At 46.9% G+C, this 16,902-nt stretch overlaps 1 protein-coding gene across 2 annotated transcripts in view; it reads right to left on the bottom strand.

Moving 5' to 3' along the window:
* Positions 1–9,598, bottom strand: part of DPYSL5 (dihydropyrimidinase like 5) — a 102,632-nt gene extending 93,034 nt beyond the window's left edge. Inside the window, exon 1 of one of the 2 annotated variants that reach the window (XM_058682805.1) lies at positions 9,228–9,598. The gene's annotated coding sequence lies outside the window, so the exon portion shown is untranslated. The remainder of the gene's footprint in view (positions 1–9,227) is intronic. The other variant, XM_058682804.1, reaches the window with a different exon arrangement.
* Positions 9,599–16,902: the final 7,304 nt, after the last annotated feature.

The following is a 16,902-nucleotide window of genomic DNA, read 5'->3' as shown; positions in this document are numbered from 1 at the left end:
TATGGACAAAGCTTTGATGAAACAAGCAGTCATTACGTTAGCTGTATTAGCAAAATGGTCTATGGGTGGTTTATAATTGATTAGGTATCAGAATATTATATTATACATTTTATTTATTTATTTTTATTATTTTATTAAAAATTTTTTTTTAATGTTTATTTTATTTTCGAGAGAGAGAGAGAGAGTGAGCACAGGCAGGGGAGGGACAGAGAGAGAAGGGTACAGAGGATCCGAAGTGGGCTCTATGCTGACAGCAAAGGAGCCTGATGCAGGGTTCAAACTCACAAACCGTGAGATCATGACCTGATCTGAAGTTGAGGGCTTAACCGACTGAGCCACCCAGGCGCCCCTATACATTTTAAAGTACAAATTATCTCAAAATAAATAAACACTTAAAAAAATAAAGTACAAATTAAATCTTACAGTATTGCCTAAGCACTTAAGGGACTCAGAGTCTAAGCAGTAAACCTAGGTGTTTAGGCAAGGATAAATCTCGTCTCCCTCACTTGCTTGTATGAGGATGGATACAGACGTGGCAAGCCACGTGACAGGAAAAAAATCTTTCTCTCTGTGAATGGGTCTCCTAAAGAAAAACCTGAGGGGTTAGGAATTCGTGACGACCTTGTCATGCTCCCTTGGTAGTATAGGCTTCATTACCACCATCCTGTAATCACACCTAAACTGCCGCCCTTGATCTATACTGGCCATGTTATCACTGCCACCTCTCCTAGACCAAGGGTGAAGATCAGCCATGGCGATGAAATGGGTTTGCCTTATATCCGCAATCTGAAGGCTGTTGCTCTATCTCTGTGCCTCATCTTTATTGGGTTTCAGTAGTTGCAGAGGCTTTGTCCCATTATAATCCAGTTGTAAGAATCATGTCCGTTTTAAGTCTTTTTTAGAAACCCACAAAAAAAGGGGGTGGGGGGAATCTATGCTAGAATTCTAATTCCCAAGTAAGAAATCCGAACTCTGTGATTCCAAGCTGCCCCCTTTTGAGGAATTTTTTAAGCCAGAGAAATGACACAACCCAAAATCGCTATTTGACGTAAGAAACGCAAAATAGTTAACAGAAGAAAAAAATCACTTGTTAATCTTGTTCAAGGCTGATAGGACATCTCTGGAATGATTTGGGGACCCATGTTGCAATTATAATCTGTTCTCATCTTTTCCTTAAGAAACAGGAGTAAGGAAATCGCTGTAGCAAGACTAAGGCTGAAACACAACCCTTAGTTTAAAAATGTTCATTTCAGGGGCACCTGGAGGCTCAGTTGGTTGAGCGTCTGACTCTTGATTCTTGTTTTCAGCTGAGGTCATGATCCCAGGGTCGTGGGATCAAGCCTGAGCATGGAGACTGCTTAAGATTTTCTCTCTCTCTTCCTCCCTCTGCCCCTCTCCCTTGCTTGTGCTTTCTCTCTCTCTCAAATTAAAAAAAAAAAAAAGAAAAAAAAAAAGAAGTTCATTTCAGCTACTGTGGAATCAGGCACAGCTTGAAGTTCTATTTTTTCCTGAAGAATGAGAGTTGGAAACCAACCTCTGATCAAGCCACGACATTATACCAGCCTCTAGGATTTCTAAAAATGGTTTAATCACAGCAGTACATCCCTCAGAATGTCTTTTAAAAAACTCTTCTTAACAATGTTTTTAATCACCATTAATCTTACTATTTGGCACAGTCTACTAAAAAATAACATATGCAAACCCTCGACCCAGCAGTTCTACTCCTAAGGTTATACCCAACAGAAACACACATATGTTCACGAACAAAACGCGTACTAGAATATTCACAGCAGCACTATTCATGATAGTCTCAAACTGGAAACTACCCAAATACCCATTAACAACACAATGGATACTACGGTACATTTACACAATGGGACAATATATAGCAATGAAAATGAGCAAATGAAATGCAACAAACATAACATTGAGCAAAAGAAGCCACCCATGAAAAAGTTTCCACTGTAAGGATTCCATTTGTAAAATAGTTCAAAAACAGGCAAAGCTGATCTGTGCTGTAAGGAGTCAGGAGGGTGGTTATTAACCCTGGAGGAAGGACAGTGACTGGGAGGCGACTTAAGAGGGAGACTTTGGGGGGATGACCGGCTGGCTTAGTTGGTGGAGCACATGACGCTTGATCTCAGGGTTGTAGATTTAAGCCCCACACTGGGCGTAGAGATTACTTAAAAAGGGAGGGGGAGGCGAAGGGCTTTGGGGTACTGGTAATCTATTTCTTGGCCTGGTATGTTCAGTTTGCAAAAATTCATTATGCTATATGCTTATGATTCATATATTTTCTAGGTATCTGTTATAATTCACCAAAGAGTTTAAAAAACAAGAGTATTTTCAAAATACACCCTCACCCCACCCTCCCAAAGTCACCATCTTAAGCCTATGTATTGCCCACACCCTTGGCAATAGGGCGGACTTAGAATAATCCAAGTTGAGTTTCACATGTATTGCAAACACGGCTAAAAAAACCATTGCATGAAAAAAATTTGGAGGCTATGTTTGAATTTTATAACAGAATGAACCTATCAATCCACAAAGACAAACCTGGATGAAGTGGTAAAAATGAGAAAGGAGGGGACCTCTCCATCAATAGTGGATCATGCCCCGCAGAGGGACAAAGGGAAGGGCAGGACCAGACAAAAGCAGGGAGAATAAAGACCCAAAGCCTGAGAAATTAGAGTGAGCCCATGGCGGATTTGAAATCAACAAAGGGGCTGCCTGTCAATGGACACTGAAGTGACACAAAGATGGTGTGACTGAGTACTGGGCACTGCTGGTGTGTGGGAGACACATTCACAGGGAGTTGAGGCAGCGACAGACCCTGAAAAACTTTGCTGGCAATGAAAACGGACAGATGTTGGGGGTGGGGAATGACACAACACTCAGTTCAGAACGTAGATACTCTTCTTTTCTCAAGAGAATCTCCTCATTCATAAAACCTCAGCTTCACTTGAGCCCAAGGATTTTCAATTTAAATGGGGAGCCAGAGGTCTCAATGGCTGGAAAATCCTGTAACACATCATCTAGATCATTCACTCGGCCGTTCTTTCAACGTTACTGAATGCTCACTCTGAGCAGTATTTCGTGCTGGAAGCTATGTGGATGAAAAAGAGGTCCAGATATTATTTTAAACAAGAGGAGGGAGAACCATTTTGTGACGGAACAGCTCATTGCTAAATTCTTTCGTTGACTGTAAACCTCACACCCACCAGGTAAGGTTCTTGGTTGGAGTGGTGTTTCAAAAGCCTGGACTCTGTGGGCACGCCTGCGTGGCTCAGTCGGTTAAGCGTCCTACTCTTGGTTTCATCTCGGTTCATGATCTCACGATTTGTGAGATGGAGCCCAGCCCCGGGCTCTGCGTTGACTGTGCGGAACTTGCTTGGGATTCTTCCTCTCCCTCTCTCTCTCTCTCTGCCCCTACCCTGCTCACACACTCTTTCTCCCTCTAAGTAAGTAAGTAAATAAATAAATAAATATTAAAAAAAAAAAAAAGCATGGACTCTGTCATGGTTGGTTTCTTATGTCAACTTGGCTAAGCTATAGTACAGTATAGTATAGTATGGTGTAGTATAGTATAGTTATTCAGTCAAACACCATCTATATATATTGTTGCTGTCGAGATATTTTGTAGATGTGGTTAACATCTACAATCAGTTGACTTTAAGGAAAGGAGGTTTTCTTCAGTAATATGGGTGGGCCTCATACAATCAGTTGAGAGGCCTTAAGAGAAAAACCAAGGTTCCCTTGAGGAAGAAGAAATTCTGTCTTCAGACCTCAACATCAGTTCTTGGCTGAGAGTTTCCACCCTGCTGGCCTGCCCTAGGCATGTCAGACTTGCCAGACCCCACAATCATGTAAGATAACCATTACTGGTTCTGTTTCTCTGGAGAACCGCAAGTTATACAGACTCTAAGCAGACCCCTGGGGTTTGAAGGTTGGCTCTTCGACTCCTCTAGCTGGGTGATTTCTGTACTGTAAGCTGGGGATAATAATAGTACTTAATTCATAGGCACTAGAACAACCCCAGCACAGAGTAAGTGCTTGGAAAGTGTTTGTTAAATAAGTAATTCTGTGATGCTGAGTTTATTTCTTAGCTGGAAAACTGCAGATATTTTTATTCCCAACAATTACCATCAACCAAACATGAACGCTCTTTCCCACACCAAAACCAGAACAGCCTTGGAACAACAGCCCCTCACCAGTACCTGATCTTCTAGATGATGAAGGGGCAGGTGAAATGCCAGGCCAACACCACACACTGTGATGATTTGGCAAAGCTGGAATCAGAGCACTTCTGGAACATTCTTAACTACAAGTTCTCAGCTGCTGACAACAGCTGTGCTTAAAGAAGCTCAGACTCAGCACAGAGCTATTCCTACTATTTGCAAGGGTGGGGGTTCATGAAGTGGTCCTAATCATTCTTTCTGTTCCCACTGGTGATACCCCACTGCAGCCTGCCCCAGCCCCTTGCAATGAAAGATTAGATGGGGGGAAACGTGGGGTGCCTGGTTGGCTCAGTCAGTTAAGCATCCGACTTCGGCTTAAGTCATAATCTCAGGGTTCTTGGGTTCGAGCCCCACGTCGGGTTCTGTGCTGACAGCACAGAGCCTGGAGCCTGCTTCAGATTCTATATCTCCCTCTTTCTCTCTTCCTCCCCTGCTTGTGCTCTCTCTCTCTCTGTCTCTCAAAACTAAATAAATGTTAAAAAATAAATAAATAAAAATTTAAAAAATAAAATAAAAAATAAAAAAAATTAAGGCAAAGTGATCCTAAAATTATTTCTCATTTATTCGCTAGAAGTGCAATAAAATAAAACACCTGACTTGTTATTCTCATTTGATTTCACATTATGCCAACTTCTTCCTACAGGTTTTCATGCCGACAAAGATTTTCAGTATTATTGTTCTCCTATAGGTTCCTGTGTACCAAGTCTTACAAGGCGTTTCTGAAATTATTTTCTTATAGCTCGGAAAACAAAAATGAACAGGATCAGATTCTATCAGAATTTGGTTAATTTTTACACCAGCAAGATAGACAGGTTTTTAGATTTTTTTAAAGTAATTTCTACACCCAAAGTGGAGCTTGAACTCACCACCCCAAGATCAAGAGTCGCATGCTCTACTGACTGAGCCGGCCAGGCACCCTGGGTCTTAGATACCAAGCGTCCAGCTCTTGGTTTTGGCTCAGGTCGTGATCTCACAGTTTGTGAGTTCGAGCCCCAAGTTGGGCTCTGCGCTGACAGCGGGGAACCTGCTTGGGATTCTCTCTTCCTCTCTCTCTCTGCCCCTCTCCAATTCATGCTCTCTCAAAATAAATAAACTTAAAAAAATAATAATACTGACTTCTCTGGCTCTGTATAATTATCTAAATCCTCATTTACTCCAGAGATGTGGCCAGTTGTGATGGCCCTCGGCCTACAGTTCCCTGGAGCTTTCTTTATGTAGGATCATGCTGAATCCTGGGTCAGAGGAGCAGTTATTATTATTTTTTTTAATGTTTATTTATTTTGAGAGAGAGAGAGAGAGAGAGACTAGTGCGAGTGGGGGAGGGGCAGAGAGAGGGAGACACAGAATCCGAAGCAGGCTCCAGGCTCCGAGCTGTCAGCACAGAGACCGATGCGGGGCTCAAACCCATTAACCACAAGATCGTGACCTGAGCTGGAGTTGGACACTTAACTGACTGAGCTACCCAGGCGCCCCCGAGGAGTGGTTATTAAGGAGGGAAAACTCCCAGGTATCCATGGTAGAAGGACAGAGAGGTGTGGAGGTACCACAGAGGAAGTCAACACCAAGTCCCCAAACTTAACTTCTGCCAATTGTGTATGCTCGCCTTGCTGCGTAACCATTCCCATAGGAGGAAACGCACAGTGCATAAAGCATATTGAAAGTATCCTGGCTTACAACTCCATCTTGGAGGGGCTATGCTGGAAACAGTCAGGTTCATGTCCTATGAACATCTTGTATATACCTAGCCAAGGTCCCCGAGGTCAGGGAGATGGAAGTTAACAATGGCACCCCGGAATTCTGGGGTCGCCTGATTCTTCCCTCTGCGCCCTGTCTCCCAGACATTTTCACAGGAGGTAGGAGAAGGATGCTGCTTTCTCTCCATCTTCCCTATACAAATGGGCTGGTCATACGGATGCTGGCCTTCCTCATCTGTGGACTCTCCAGGAGGAAACTATTGGGATGGATGTTCACACAGGGCTCAACAGGATTACACCTTTAAATAAACCCGTAAAATTCTTTCAAAAAGAATAAACCAACAAAACATTCCCTTCTGAAACTTTCCCCCTTGGGTACGACATGAAGACACATTTCCCCCTGGAGCTCCTTCATAAGAAGAAAACCTCTGTGTCAGATTGTAGGTTTTCCAATATTAAGATTCCTGGTTTTCACCTACTCTAGAGATAGACAGGTCTATTAACTTAGTTTAAATCATTCAGTGAACAGCATTCCAATTAATCCTTTCAGACCAGTTTTGTAAATTCTGAGAGGCACCTCTTAAAAACACCATCCTTGAAAACCAGCAAGATACAGCCGACTGCTGCTTTCCTATGTCCACTCAGTATTGCCCAAATAGGAGGCTTTCGGGTTGGCAACTATCGAATATTCTGGGCAAGAGCCAACAGTGATATCACAGCCTTATGCACCAACCTTATGCATCAACCTGGTTAAGAAAGAAAATCCTGGGGTTTCAAGGCTAGAGAGAGCCAAAGGCTCATCAGTTAACTTAACGGCAAATACAAGTCACAATGATTGAGTCCTATGATGCTCTTTTATCCAAGCTTCCTTCACTCTAAATAAAATAAAATATGAATAAAAGAAAATAATCCTTCTGCCTTGCCCTCCCTACACATCTTTTTTGTTAAATGAATGACAATTTAAAAGTAGAAGCCTGATGCCAAAGAGTCACCTCTAATATAAGCTAAACAATGATTAAAGAAAACCTATAAAATGAAATTTTAGGATTGGGTAATCCTTTCACATGTCAAGATGCTGCAGTCTGGCATGAAAGATGCTTACACAGCCAGCAAGACTATGAGCGCATGGAAAGGTCTGCTGAGCCCTGGTTTGTGCTTCCATTTCTGTTCATCCGCTTTCCCATGGGCAAGCAGCCACCTCCTATCACAGAGCCGTCCCTGTCTTAGGTCAGCAGACAATACAGGCAAAATCTGCAAAGGATGGACACACTGGCTTGGGTGTGGTCACTGGCAATGGGAAGCTTTGGTGCCCAGGCTGCAGGCTGTAAAAGCCAAGAGCCGCACCCTTGGCGGGTAATCTCCAAAAGCCACTTGTCCGTTTTTTGGTTTGTTGTTTTTGTTTTTAACCACAATCCGCAACAATCCTGACTGCTCCTTCCATGAACACACAGCAGACCTTAGACGTGAGCCCGCAGACAAAGCCGACTGCTCAAGGGGGCTCGCTGTGCACGGAGGCAACCTCCAGGTCGCCGCCGGGCCGCCACGCCACGTCTGGGCTCCTGGTCAATAGCAAGGGGCAGGCGGCGGCGCGGAGGCACCTAAAGCCGGTGGCGGCGGCTTTCAGCCCGCCTCACAGTCTGGGGGACGCGCGACTCACGCCAGGGAATTAACAGCGGGGCTTGGTCCCCAACACAAACCCCAAAAGACGAGCGCACGCCCTGAGATTTCTACCAGAGCATTTTCTGCACCAGAAAACTGAACAGTTGCAATTCTGGGGATGGGGGGGGGGGGGGCTGGTACGGAGTCGCGTGGATACCAGTGCCGGCTATTGTTCTCTGGGTCTCTCCGGCGGGAGACTTCCCCCATCCCGCCTCCCTGCCAGCATCTGCCACTGGACCAAGCCTTTCAGCTCCGCGAAGAAAAGGGTGTGCCTGCGGCGCTGCGGATTATCGCAAAACCTTAAGCTAGTCCCTACGGGCTGTGTCAGGCCGGGAGACAAAGCTCCTAGTGGGGACAGCTCAGCCCAGTCTCGGATCCGCCATCCTAGGTCGGTTGCCATTCCGACGGCCACGCCCAGCTGGCCACCTGGATCTGGCCGCCAGGATCTCCAGGCTCCACGCCTGGAGCCGAGGGTCTTCAGGCCCGAGACCCGCCTCCCAGCCGCCCACCCCCTCCCTTCCCGGGAGACCTTCCTCCACTGGGAGACCTCCCTCCCCAGAGAGACCCTCCCCCGGCCGGCGCGGGTCTCCTCCTCCCCGGCGTCTACCCTCTTCAACCCCGGCGGTCTCCACCCTCCAGCGTCTGCCCTCCCATCCTCATTCTTCCTCAGTCCCAGACTCGCCCCGCCTCGCGCCACCTGCACCGCACTCTTCCCTCCCGCCTCAGACCCGCCCCCCGCCCCCTCTCTCTTTCCTCCTCCAACCCTGGTCTCTACTTCCCCCTCCACCCAGACCCAGTCACCTGTCCCCACCCAGCTTCCCCATCTCCCCGTCTCTGCCCAGACGGAGGCCCCGCGTCTGCCTCTCCCCATTCCAGCTTCTCTCAGGCTCGGGCTCTTGCCCCTCCCCAGGCCTGGGGCGTCGGTGTCTGTCGCCCACCAAGATCGATGCTGCGGGGAGAGATCCCGCAATGGGCTCCAGCGAAGGGACCCAGCTCGGCGCCCGCTCTGGGGCGGGCAGCCACAGGCGGCCTTTGTAGTTCAGGCAGGTGCCTCGGAGGCGGCAGGCGAACCGTCCTTAGGCGACCGCTGCGTTAGCCAGTCGAGTGGAACAAGCCGTCGGGTCTGGTACAGGCTGGGCAAATCCCAACCCGGAGGCGAGATGGACGCAGGGTGTGTGTGCCGGTGGTGGTGGGGGGCCAGAGATAGCGCCGATCTAGGGACTCGCGCAGGACGGGCCGGTAGCCAGAGAAGCCCCCGCCCAGCCTCCAGTCATTCACTGCACCTCGACGAGAGAGGCTGGGCACCTACTATGTGCTAAGAGTGAAATCCCTTCAACCGAGCCGTCTCCTCACCTCAGTTCTTTGCAATCCCACAAGCACACATGAAACGCCTACTATGAGCCAGGCACTGCACGGCGCTCCGTGGGCGTACAAAGAGGACCCCATTCCGGCCTCAGTGTAGCCCCGATGGCCGCCCCAATCCCAAACCACACCTCCCGCCGCGTCCCCTGCAGCGGGGCCCCTGGGCGCACCCCGAACCCTGCCCTTTTGTGCGCCTCCCAGAAAAACAGAGGCCATGAGATGGATGTCCCAGCCCAGGGAGAATAAGCCCACCGCCCGCCTCGCCATCACGCACTCCTCCGGGATGCTGCGGCTGCGAGGGTCCGTCGGTCGGTCCGTCTCTCCTCGGTCTTGACGCGGCGCAGGAGCTGCGGGTGCTCGGGGCGGCGGCGGCAGCACGCGCGCTCGCTCGATCGCCGCCTTGGCGCGCGGGGCGCTGGAGTCGGCAGCCGCGGGCTGAGGAGGGGACGTGGGTGGGGGCTGGAGGCGGTCTGGGCCAATCACCGACCCGACGTCTCCTCCCCAGTGCTCCCCCACCTCGCGCTAGCAGGTTAGGGGGAGGCGGGGACAGGCGGCGCCCCGCATCTTCGCCGCCGCGCGCGGCCGCAGCCTTGGGACTACAACTCCCGACAGGCCCTGCTGCAGGGCCGGGGTCCGAGAGGGGAAGGAGAGTGAGGCCGGAGAACCCGCCGACCCCCCGCGCGCCCTTCTCCGCGTTCCTTTGGGTTTCCATGGTGACTCACTACACTTCACAAAGCCCCAGCGCTCACACACGCTGATGCACGAGTCCCCTGGGAGGGCTACGGGGCGGGTCCCTAGGATACACCGCCTTCCCTCCCCTCCCCCTCCCTGCAGGATCCCACCCGAGGGATTGAAACAATGCCCCGGCCGCTGCTGGGCCAGCCCTTTGCCGCCTGGTTCCCTCCAAGACCCAGTGTGAGGCCTCTAAAGTGGGCGCTTGGCGGGACTGCACGATGGAGAGGACCGGGTGGTCGTTATAGCGAAATGTTCTGACGTACGGTACACAGTGGACGGACCCTCGGGGCCAACTAAGTTCGCGTCTGTCCGCTCTGGGGGCTCGAACCTGGAGTTCATTCTCTCAGCTGAGCTGAGCTAGGGCTTCTCCATCCGGAGCTCTCAGGTCCAGCTGCCTGTCCTATTTCTGGACACCTCCTTTCAGGACACGGTGAAGCCTTTGGAAATGTTTTATAACTCAATTCACATTTACTCACCTTTTTTTCCTTCACGTTTTAAACACACGCATAATTGAACTAAATCAACAAATCTGAAAAAGGAGAGGGCGGATCATCAGGCCTTTCTTTGTACCACTTCCCTAAACCTCTCTCAAGCCTTTGCTGTAATCTGTTATTTTATGTCGTTGTAGTAATAATAGCTTGGATACGGTTTAGCAATTTGCCTCTTTTCACTTAATGCCACTTCAAAGGTGTTGCTGTTGATTAAAATGCACCATTGAGTCCTCCCCTCCCACCCCATCCCACGGTCCCTGGAGGGGGGGAGGGGAACCCCAATGGAATACTGCAGAAACCCCTTTCCTCCCAGCTTTGGAGAGGGGGGGAAGGCAAGGGAGCTCCCAGGCGAGCGGGCTGTACAGTCGCAGCCAGAGAGGTACTTCACGCCTCTCTGCAAGTTATTTTCAACCAATATAGCGCTTCATTATTCCCGAGGGTGCTCCCCTCCTCCTCTCAGCAAAACCTACAGGTGCATCCCGCCTTCAGAGCCTGCCGAAGTGGGGTGTCCATGGACCACTTACCCTGCAGTCCTTTGCCGTGGGTTCGGGGCCTGGAGCAGGCCAGGCTGGCTTTGGGCGGGATGCATGCTGATTACTCACATTGCGTCTCTGCTTCTCCAGGGAGGAAGGTTTACTATTCTGCCCTCTGCCTCACACGTCCTGAGCTATGCAAGGAGCCCCCAAATGAGCCTAGGGCCTACACCAAAGCATCCCCAATCCAGGGGGCTCAGGAATGACTTGTCCTCCCACTGCTCCAGCTTGGGGCACTGCCCTATGGATTCACAGGCTGGCCAGGTTCTGCAGGGACCCAGGGCTTTAGGCAAAATGGATTGAGCCTCAGGGAGGCGAAGCGAAGCCCCCAGCAGGCCATCAACAGCAGGATCGCCCGAGTATCATCTTCCCCGGAAGCTGCGCTTTTTGCCTAAGGGGAAGGGAGTCCTCTAGTGGCAGGAAATGTTTTCTGCAGCATTTTGTGGACCTCAAATTTGGAATCTTGTTTCTTTGCTTTCTGGGGCCTACCTCCCCTGGTAAGAGAAAGAGTGGCCATCTCTCTGCCTGGAGCATTGAAAAGTCACACACCTTAGACCTGGGGGTTGTAAAAATCCCCAGTACTTGAGTTTAGTTTTATTCATATACTTTTAATCTAGGCTATCTCTCCTGGGAAGTAGAAAGGACATAGGGCATGGAGTCAGACATCCCTAGGTTGGAATCATTGCTCTACTTTTTGGATAATTGACTTTGGGAAAGTTACTTATGCCATCTGAGCCTTAGCTCCCCACAGAACGTGGGGATCACGGTATCTTTTTTTTTTAATTTTTAAAAAAATTTTGCTGTGATAATTACATAAGGCAACGCATGTAAAGGGCATAGCACACTGCCTGGCCTATAGCATGCACTCAACAAATGTAGCTATTATCATTAATTTATTCAACAACAAATGGTCATGGAACAGTGTGAGGGGAAACAAGAATATGCCAAGATTTCCATTATAACAGCTACGAAAAGCAATATGCTGTGACTTTTATTGTAAAGCTCATACGACCAGCTGAGATGAAATAGAATAGGAATTCCCATGCAAGAGAAATCTGGTCTGAACAGATCATCAGGGAATGGAGGAGCTGGATTTGGATTTCACTTGGATATTTATTTGCCAGATGATTCTAAGCAAAGGTCTGGGATTCCAGGAGGAAGGAGTATAAATTTGTGGGTGGGGAAGCTGAAAAGTGTTTGGAAGGCACCTGAGGAACCCTCACAACTTGAAAGTCAAGTCCGTGAATGGGGATGGTGGGAAGAGAAAGAGGATAGTAAGGTAGGCTGGTGTTGGGGCCAGACTTCATGAAGCTCAGGGCTACTGGCTTTTATGAGTAAATGTGTTTGGGGTTCCAAATCGCTGTAACGACAAGCTTCTGAATAAGGGGCACCTTATTCACCATTCTCCCCCCAAACCTCCCCATAAGTCAATGACAACCCTAGCGTGGAGAACACATTGTGACATCTTCTTAGCCATTAAAACAATTGTGAGCCAGCACAATTCTATATTCAGGTCAGTGCCACGGAGCAGGAACCAAAAAAGGAGTCAGGAGGATGGACAAATGGACATTGGGGGAAAGACTGAACAGAGGAAGCCTCTAGAAGAATTAAGGCATAGAGCTAAGGGTGCCTGGCTAGCTGAGGCGGCAGGGTGTGGGACTTTTCATCTCAGGGTTGTGGGTTTGAGCCTCATGTTGGGTATAGAGATTACTTAAAATCTTTAAAAAAAAAAAAAAGCATAGCGCTAATCAGATACACAAACAAGGACAGTGGGGGAATGAGAGTAAGAGAGTTTCAGGTCCTGGTGTGCTGTGGTCACCCAGCCAACGCTGAGACACAGGGGAGGGGACCCAGGGAGGCTGAGGTGGCTGTGCTGGAGCTGAAAATATCAAAGTAAATTCCAGTGGCTTATCACTGCTCTTGAAATGCTGATGAGCTCTCCAAAAATTTAAATCATTTCTTTTGGCCTAGGAATCCTTTTTTTTTTTTCCTGCTTTTATTTTTAAGTCTCAAAGTTTAATTTTATTTATTTATTTATTATTTAAGTTTATTTACTTATTTTGAGAAAGAGAGAATAAGTGTGTGTGCAAGAGAGAGGGGGAGGGGCAGAGAGAATCCCAAGCAGCTCCCCTGAGACTCCGGGGCCTGATCTCACGAATTGGGAGACCATGACCTGAGCCTAGATCAAGAGTCCGATGGTTAACTGACTGGGCTGCTCAGGGGGCCCCTCAAAGTGTAATTTTAAAATAAAAGTTTGTCTTCTCTTGGAACTAGAATGGCCACAAACCAACCTAAAGAATCACTGGATGACTCCAGCTGCTCTAGCCCCTTGGCAGAAATCTACAATTTGAAATTTGCATTTCTTTCACACACACGCACACGCACACGCACACACACACACACACACACACACACACACACACACATTCTCCAAGTTAACGGAACCTATAAACTGCATAGTCTCACAATGTCAACATTTTATAGATAAGGATAAGGAGGTTTTGTTTTAAGACATTTTTCTCCCTTAACAAATACACTTCATCTGGGCATTAGCAAGAATAATAGTGACAGCAAGAAACACAACTTAAATATATACAACCACCTTCAGAGAACAAAACAGGTACTCTAAGAGCCACATCTTTAATCATCTTTTTGTTCCCCACCTGTCACACTCCACAGCACAATGCTTTATTAAACCCTGGATGAGTGGGCCGGGAAGCTGAGAATATTGGAAAGAGTCCCCTTACCCTGCCACCAAGTTGGGTTTTCATTTATAAAAGGAGTCTAAAGAAAACAACACTAAAAAATCCCATTACTGCCTTTACTTGAATTTTTCTGATATTATTTTATAAAGGCTTTCTTTTAAAAAAATATTTATTTTGAGAAAGAAAGCAGGAGGGGCAGAGAGAGGGAGACACAGGGTTCAATTTCATGAACTTGAGACCAAGACCTGAGCTGAAATCAAGAGTCAGGTGCTTAACTGACTGAGCCACCTAGGTGCCCCTGAAGCCAGCCCTTGTTCAGCTAATTTGTCCTCTTCAGTTGCATTTAATCAGAACTTATCTCAATAAGAATTAAAGTGAATATTTATTGAGCATTTCCTGAATACTCTAGATTAAAAAAAAATTTTTTTTACATTTATTTATTTTTGAGAGACAGAGACAGAGCACAAGTGGGGGAGGGGCAGAGAGAGAGAGGGAGACACAGAATCCGAAGCAGGCTCCAGGCTCTGAGCTGTCAGCACAGAGCCCGACACAGGGCTCGAACCCACAAACCGTGAGATCATGACCTGAGCCGAAGTTGGACGCTCGACCGACTGAGCCAGCCAGGCGCCCCAATTTTCTGTATACTTTATTCATAGGATTCATTTAATCCTCACAGCAGACTTGTGAGAAAGGTATGATGCCCACTTTATGAAAGGGGGAAACAGGATCACAAAGGCAAGTAACGTGCCAAGGTCAAACAGTTCAAAGGGGCAGAGCGAGATCAAAACCTAGGTCTGACTCCAGGATCCATATTTGTTCATTTAGACCACACTGTGTGTTATTCGCAAATCTAGTTTTTTTGGGGGATTCATACTGTAATTTTCAGAGTGGTGACCATCCCATCCACCTTGGCGATTCTGTTGACTTTGATTAGCTTGCCTCCTGACTTTCACAATGAAAAGTCCCATGTGGGTGCTCTGTGAGGTACCCAGAGAGCCATGTATCCTGCTGTTCAAAGTTATAGTATTTCAGAGCACTTGGAATTGTCCTACATGCTTGCATATTCTGGGTTGTTTTTTTTTTTCATTTTTTTCCTGTTTGTAGTTCGAGAAATTTCTATTGACATATTTTCAAGTGCACTGATTTTTCCTCAGCTGTGTTCAGTCTACTGATGAGCCCATCAAAGTTATTCTTCATTTGTGTTACAGTGTTTCTTCCTTCTTTTTTATTTTTATTTTTTTGATTCTTTGTTAGAGTTTCCATCTTTCTGCTTGAAGTCCCCATCTATTCTTGCATGTTGTCTACTTTTTCCATCAGAGTCTTAACATAATAATCATTGTTATTTTAAATTCCCTATCTCATCATTCCAAGTCTATGTCATAGCTGAGGGTGGTTCTGATGCTTGCTTTGTCTCCTCAGATGGTATTCTTTTGTGCTTTTTTTAAAATCAAGTTTTATTTATTTAAGTAATCTCGACATCGAATGTGGGGCTCAAACTCATGACCCTAAAATCAAGAGTTGCATGCTCCACCAACTGAGCCAGCCAGGCGCCTCTCTTTCGTGCTTTTTTCTTTAATGTTTATTTATTTATTTTGAGAGAGAGAGAGAGAGAGAGAGAGAGAGAGAGAGAGAGAGAGAGAATGCATACATGAGCAGAGGAGGGACAGAGAGAGAGAGAGAGGGAGAGAGAGAATCCCAAGCAGACTCCTCAAGACTCGGACACACACACTGTGAGATCATGACCTGAGTCGAAATCAGGAGTCAGATGCTTAACCAGTGGAGCGACCCAAGTGCCCCTCTTTCATGCTTTTTTTAACATGCCTTGTAAGTTTTTGTTGAAAGCTAGACATGACAAACTGGGTAAGAGAAACTGAGGTAAGTAGGTTTTTAGTGTAATGCTTTGTGTTATTCTAGGCAGGAGCTGGGCTGTGTTTAAGAATTGCTGTGGCTCTGAGTGCCACAGGCTTGTTTCCTCTAATTTCCTTGTTTTTTCTTCCTCTGTAATTTTTGGGTTTCCCTAAGAACTCCTTCTTAGATAGACTCTGTGCTATGCAGCTTTCCCAGTTAATCCACTGTTAGTATCCTGAAGTTGATGTAGTGGAAAGATGTTGGAAAGAGAAGTGTTCCATAATCTTACGATTAAATCTCATTGTTTTTAGCAGGCCTGAGTCCCTGGGCTCTGACCTTCAGAAGCATTTCTCAGCCTTTTTTCTCCCTTCTCTTACATGAGACAGGGAGGCTAGACATGGTCATAGCTGGCTAATTGTTCCTCCTTCAGGTAAGAGAAGGTTCTGGTAAGGTTTCCCTTGGAGGTCCCTATTAGGGAGAACCTTCTGGGTTTATTTCAAAATGGTTACCATGCCAGAAACATTAAAGGGATCTTCTCTACTCTTTATCATGAGAAACTGGTGGGGTTCTTGGAGGTAAAACCCATGAGAGTGTGAGGGCCCCTCTACGACTGGGCTCTGCTACAGGCTGAATGTTTGTGTTTCCCCCAAATTCATATATTGAAATCGTAATGCCCAATATGATGGTATTAGGAAGTATGGCCTTTGGGAGATGATTAGGTCATAAGGTCAGAGATTTCATGAATGAGATTAATGTCTTATAAAAGAGGCCCAGGAGAGCTGGAAGAGGGTCCTTACCAGACCATGTGCCCTGTTGACACACTGATCTTGGACTTCCAATCTCCAGAACTGTGAGAAATAGAAGTGTTTAGATTTAATCAAATTAAGATGAAGTCATTAGGGTGGGCCTTAATCCAATATGACTGCTGTTCTCATAAGAAGGGAGAAATTTAGGGGTACCTGGGTGACTCAGTCGGTTAAGTGTCTGACTTTGGCTCAGATCATGATCACATGGTTTGTGAGTTCGAACCCCTCATCAGGCTTTCTGCTGTCAGTGCAGAGCATGCTTCAGATCCTCTGTTTCCGTCTCTGCCGTCCCCAGCTAGTGCTCATGATCTTTCTCTCTCTCCCTCAAAAGTAAATAAACATTAAAAAAAAAAAAAGAAGGGAGAAATTTAGACACAGATACACAGGGAAAATGCCATGTAACAATGGAGGCTGAGTGATGTCTACAAGCCAAGGACCACCAAGGATTGCCAGGAACCACAAGTAGCTGGAAGAGGCAAGGAAGGATTCTTTCCTAGCCCCTTTGGAGAGAGCATAGCCCTGTAGACAACTTGATCCTGGACTGCTAGTTTCCCAAGCTGGGAAAATATACATTTCCATTGTTCTATAATACCCATTTAGGGTTGTGGTACTCAACCCTAGGAAATTAATAGAGTTCCCTTTCTATGGAAGGCCAAGCTTGGACCTTCCTGGGCACACCCAATTCTATCATGTCTGTGCCTTTCATCTTTGATCATTCTGTAACTCTCTAGAATAAAATGTAATGTAAAGAATTGATGGTAGTTGTAAATGATTCCTGTTTACAGACATGTAAATACATTTTCTCCAGTAAAGATGCAATCAATTTCATCC

This window comes from Neofelis nebulosa, chromosome 9 (assembly GCF_028018385.1).
Source record: "Neofelis nebulosa isolate mNeoNeb1 chromosome 9, mNeoNeb1.pri, whole genome shotgun sequence".
Taxonomy (NCBI): Eukaryota; Metazoa; Chordata; class Mammalia; order Carnivora; family Felidae; genus Neofelis; species Neofelis nebulosa.
The sequence above is the reverse complement of the archived record's forward strand: the minus strand, read 5'-3'. Positions and strand labels throughout refer to the sequence as shown.